Source organism: Symphalangus syndactylus, chromosome 8 (assembly GCF_028878055.3).
Source record: "Symphalangus syndactylus isolate Jambi chromosome 8, NHGRI_mSymSyn1-v2.1_pri, whole genome shotgun sequence".
NCBI lineage: Eukaryota > Metazoa > Chordata > Mammalia > Primates > Hylobatidae > Symphalangus > Symphalangus syndactylus.
This window is the reverse complement of record NC_072430.2, coordinates 18,306,386-18,312,407: the sequence shown is the minus strand read 5'-3', so window position 1 is coordinate 18,312,407 and position 6,022 is coordinate 18,306,386.

The following is a 6,022-nucleotide window of genomic DNA, read 5'->3' as shown; positions in this document are numbered from 1 at the left end:
CTTAACTTCCTTTCCCCCTAGCTTGGAGATTTAAGGGTCCTGTCTTAATAGGCAAATATGTATGAACTTGACTTTCATCACAAACCTGTCTACAATTGCACCTGCATGTCTGTAGTTTTTAACCAGAGTTACATTTGGAAGCAGAAAATTGTTTGCAGAGCAGGAGAAGAGGAATTTAAAAATGTTGTTGTCCCAGGATTAGCTGTGTACCTCAGCAGGAAGAAGAGGAGGAAAAAGCCAATTTCCATAAGTTCTCTTCCCTCTCTCTCAGGCAGCCTCCCATGTCTCTATGCCTGGTTACCTGTTTTGCCACTGGGGAAATGGGAGATAAGAGAATCTTGCAGGCTCATGCCTGTAATCCCAGCACTTCGAGAGGCCGAGGCGGGAGGATCATGAGGTCGGGAGATAGAGACCATCCTGGCTAACACGGTGAAACTCCATCTCTACTAAAAATACAAAAAAATTAGCCAGGTGTGGTGGCGGGCAGCTATAGTCCCAGCTACTCAGGAGGCTGAGGCAGGAGAATGGTGTGAACCTGGGAGGCGGAGCTTGCAGTGAGCCGAGATCATGCCACTGTGCTCCAGCCTGGGAGACAGAGCGAGACTCCGTCTCAGAAAAAAAAAAAAAAAAAAGATTCTTGCCCAAGATCCTAGGGTGCCAGAACTTCCCCAACCCATTTTCAGGTCATTTTCTTTCTGGAAGATTTCATTTCTCCAAATTTGCATGGCTCCCTCCCAGGGGAATCTCATTCTCTTTAGGACAGATAACTCCTGGACATAAGCTATAGGCTGCTGTACCCTTGATTGTCCAAGGCCAACTTTCCACTTCTAGCAGAATGAACCCAGCTTATCATGCAGCATCTGAGCCTCAGTTTTCCCACTTTAAAATGAGCTTCGCCAACCCCACCCTCAGACTGCACCAAAGCAATATGCAAATATAGACACTGATTTTTATAAATTGCTATAATTGGAATCACTTTCATATCACCAAAACAACTTATGAAACAATCTGCTTCATATTTTCTCTTGATTTGCTAATCAACATCAACAGCTATGGCCTCCCCACATATTAGGCACTGTTTTCCCCACCATTTTTTTCCGTTTTTTTTTCCCCTTTGATTTTCTCTTTCTTGTTTTCTGTTTACTTCTTCTTTGTTCTTCCGTTTCCATGTTGGACTCAATGGTCTTCTAATTTCCAGCTCAAGTCTAGAAGCCCCAGGGTTTTCTGTTCTCTGACATTCTGATCCATGAGGCAGTTTAGGCAGGAGGAGCCAGATCCCAGGCTCAGACTAGGGAAGAAGCATTGGATGTCTTAAGGAGGGAGAGGAGAGAGCGGGGGTAGGAGGGGAAGGAAAAGGAAGGGCCGGCCAAGCACCTCGTTATGCGTCCCCCAACTCCCCTCTCTCTCAGTTCCCAACCCTCCAGACATTCCAAGGCAAGCAGGTCACAGGCCATCTTTCTGGACAGCTTGTGCTGCGGATACTGCCGAGGTCAAGGGTATGCCCACCAGTCACACCATCCCCAGCCTAATCCCAATCCAGTTCTCGCCCACCCCCAGGAGAGCCCCTCCCTTTTTTAAACTCTATTTACAATTTCTTCAACCAAGACCCAGCTTTTCAGACTACAGTATCGAAAAGGAGAAGTCTGGCTAGCGGCAGTGGCTCACGCCTGTAATCGCAACATTTTGGGAGGCCGAGGTGGGAGGATCACTTGAGCTCAGGAGTTCAAGACCAGCCTGGGCAATATAGGGAGGCCCCGTCTCTGCAGAAATAAAATAATTAGCCAAGCATGGTGGTGGGCACCTGCAGTCCCAGGTACGCGAGAGGCTGAGGCAGGGGGGAATAGCTTGAGCCTGGGAGGTAGAGGCTACAGTGAGCTGTGATCGTGCCACTGCATTCCAGCCTGGCTGACAGAGAAAGAACCTGCTCAAAAATAAATAAATAAACAATAAACACAAAAAGAGATGTCTGAAGCAAAATTCTACACTAGAGGAGGCAAATCAATGAAGTCCAGCACAGAGTAGAGGCAGACGAGCTGCCCCCATGTGAGGGTTTCAACTCAAGGATGGGATCCAACCACACTCCTGCCATCCTTAGTGCTCATAGCAGTTCCCCCATCACCTAGAGGATGCCTCCCCAGCCCTCAGCCCACAGGCTCCTGCACTTCCCTGAGTCTCTCCCCGCTCAACCTTGGGCCCAAGCTTCAAGCTCTCTAAGCCACACTAGGTTCCCCAGAGTGGCTGCACTTCCTGGATAAAAGGAGCTCTTGATCTCCATCTGCTCTTAATTACTGCTTGGTCCTCTATCAGCTGCAACAGCCCTGCTCCTGATCCTGAAAGACTGTCTTGACTGCAGACACGCACATGCACACACACCTTTATACATTGAAAAGCGTACAGACCCCTTAACTACTGTGCGTGCATCTGTGAATGTGCGGTGAGTGTATGTATGTCTCTGAGTATGGCTGTGTGTGTACGTTTATACATCTGAGAAAAGGCAGGGAGAGAAAAGAGAGATCTAATAATTTATTTTGAACTTGATCCTAAGGAAGAGCCATGTCTATTTTAACACCTCAGACTCACTAACACATTTATAAATTTTAGGGTCTCAACAGATATTGAAGGAATGAATGACTTGCCTCCACAGTCTGCACCTTCAATAAGAAGACACCTCTTCTGAATTCCCATAGCATCTTCTTCTCACCTCTACCCTATGGGCTAGGAAATTTGTCTGGCCGTCTGTTCCCATGCCTATCTCCCTCCTAGACTGTGAGTGCTTTGAGAACAGGACTATATCTCATTTGCTTCTTCTGTCTACAGCATCCGTCCCAGAGCCAGGCATAAAAGAGATAGAGATGCTCAAAATACAGATGCTCCTCAACCTACAATGAGGTTATGTCTTATCTGGACAGATAAGGCCATGATACGTTGAAAAATATCATAAGCTGAAAATGCATTTAGTACATTTAACCTATTGAGTTTCATAGTTTAGCCTAGCCCACCTTAAGTGAGCTCAGAAGACTTACATTAGCCTACAGTTGGGCAAAATGGCCTAAAACAAAGCCAGTTTTATAGTAATGGGTTTGGGGGGGGGGCGTGTTTTGTTTGTTTGTTTTGGGTTTGTCTTTTATTTTTTTTTTTTTGAGATAGGGTCCTACACTATTGCCCAAGCTGGAGTGCCATGGTGCAATTTTTTCTCACTGCAGCCTTGACCTCCCTGCACTCAGGTGATCTTCTCACATCAGCCTCCCAAGTAGCTGGGAATACAGGCATGGCCACCATGCCCAGCACATTTTTGTATTTCTTGTAGAGATGGAGTCTTGCCATGTTACCTAGGGTGGTCTCAAACTCCTGGGCTCAAGTGATCTGCCCACCTCAGCCTCTCAAAGTGCTGGCATTATAGGCATGAGCCACCACGCCCGGGCCAAATGTAATAATATATTTTATATTTACATATATTTATAATATGATACAATATAACATATAATCATGTTATAAAGAATTATGAATCAAAATTCAAAGTACAGTTTCTATTGAACAGTTTCTATTTTGACTTAAGTCAAAAATCCCAATTGCACCCATGGTGAGTCGGGGACCATCTGTAGTTACTGATGAATGAACATGAATGTGTACAAGGCCCCAGCAATGGGCATTTGCTCTAAGAAGCCATAAAAGTCCTTCTTGTTAAAATATCTCATTCCAGTTTGTCACACATTCTGGGGCAGGGAGTCTCCCCAGTCCCTCCCCACTGCATCCATACTCTGAAGATGGGTCCAATCAGCTGGGGCGTAGGCAGATACGACCAAGCCAGCAGGAACCGGAGATAAAGCATGCCTCCGAGGGCACCTGTGAGGGATGAGGTGAGTGGAGTCCTGCCACTGCCCTCCTGAGCAATTTTTTATCTCCAAATATAATGTAGTAAGATGTGATAATCAATACACCACATGGGGAAACAAATCATTCCTTCTCCCAACTGCTGTCTTGCTCACACTGGCTGCTATAAAAGCATGAAACAAACATAACCTTTTCAACCAAACCACATTTTTAAAGCTAAGTGGTTACTTTTTAAAAATGTTAAATGATGGTACCAAAGAATATTAGCATTTTTCTCAAAATAGCCAACAGCAGCTGCTTAATAGTCTTCAGGTACATTTGGGAAAAGAAAGAGAAGGAAAGAAAAAGAAAGAAAGAAAGAGAGAAAGAAAGAAAGAGAGAAAGAAAGAAAGAAAGAAAAGAAAAAGAGAAAGAAAGAGAAAGAAAGAAAGAAAGAAAGAAAGAAAGAAAGAAAGAAAGAGAAAGAAAGAGAAAGAAAGAAAGAAAGAAAGAAAGAAAGAAAGAAAGAAAGAAAGAAAGAAAGAAAGAAAGAAAGAAAGAAAGAGAAAGGAAGGAAGGGAAGGAAGGAAGGAAGGAAGGAAGGAAGGAAGGAAGGAAGGAAGGAAGGAAAGAAAGAAAGAGAGAGAAAGAAAGAAAGAAGAAAGAGAGAGAGAAAAGAAGGAAGGAAGGAAGGAAGAAAGGAAAGAAGAAAGAAAGAAAAGAAAGAAAAGAAAGAAAGAAAGAAAGAAAGAAAGAACACAAGGAACGGTGCTTTCACTATCAGTCCTAAAAAAAAAAGTCCTATTTTAAGTTCCTTTCTTGGTTGGAACTGGACTACTTTGCCTTCAGTTTTATTAACATAAAAAAAAAGATCAGACAAGTCCTCATCTTCTTTTTCTCTGAAATCTCTTGAGTGTCCCTTAGACCAAGTATACAGCACAACAGGTTATAACAATTTTTGCAAATACGGTCCAATTAGCACCAAATGGGGGAAAAATAAATCAAAAGTATGGAGGATGGGAAAACGAACAGGGCTCTTGCCACGCTAGGGCGTTAGCATTATTTATTTAACCACATCACCCCCACTGAGAGCAGCTCCATTTTCAAAGTCTTTCCAATGAGCAAGAAGGCAATTTATTTTGGCAAATTTTATCATAAAATAGCCCTACATCCTTTAGCCTTCTGCCTACTACAACCAGAACACAACTGGATCCACCGTTCATTGTCCCTGGTCTTAAAAGGAACAAAGAAAGCATCCACACTGAATTTGGACAAGTGATGATTTCAAGATCACACAAAGTAAAGATCTTCTGGTTTAGGGCTTTGCCACTGCAGCAGCATCTCAAGGGTTTTTTTCAGAAATGAAGTTCCCACGAACGCTTGAGTGTCAACTCGATCCCACCAAGACTGTGGGGCTCAGGGTCCACGGAGGTGTTTCCTACCTGCCCATAATGCAATATGCAGTTCAGCCTGGAGATCAAAACAACTATTAGGGCCAAAGGGCGTCATCTTGAGCTTCAACAGCCCTCTTTTACTAAAAGTAGCACACAGTTTACTCCAACAGACCCACTGCTTTTTTGTTTTTTAGTTTTTTTTTGTTTGTTTTTTGGCATCAAAATTACAGTTGCCATTTCCAGGTTGGGTCTAAATATATCTATCAAAACACCCTCTGAGGTACACCAACTGGAGACTTTTTTTTTTTTTTTGAGACAAGAGTCTTGCTCTGTCGCCCAGGCTGGAGTGCAGTGGCGCGATCTTGGCTCACTGCAAGCTCGGCCTCCCGGGTTCACGCCATTCTCCTGCCTAAGCCCCCCAAGTGGCTGGGACTACAGGCGCCAGCCACCATGCCTGGCTAATTATTTGTATTTTTAGTAGAGACGGGGTTTCGCCGTGTTAGCCAGGATGGTCTTGATCTCCTGACCTCGTGATCCATCTGCCTCGGCCTCTCAAAGTGCTGGGATTACAGGCGTGAGCCACCGCGCCCGGCCATCAACTGGAGACTTTATGAACACAACAGGACTGCTTGCCAATGAATGAAGAATGAACCCACAGCCCAGAGTGGCTTCTCCCTGAAGGTCACCCAATGTCAACCTAACCATGAGGCAGACCATGGACTCAGAAGGATCTGATCAAAGGCCCAGTTCTTCCTCCTTAATACAAGATAATCAAGATTCTCTATGCATGGTGCAAGTCCTGCTGTGTCTCTCTGGGA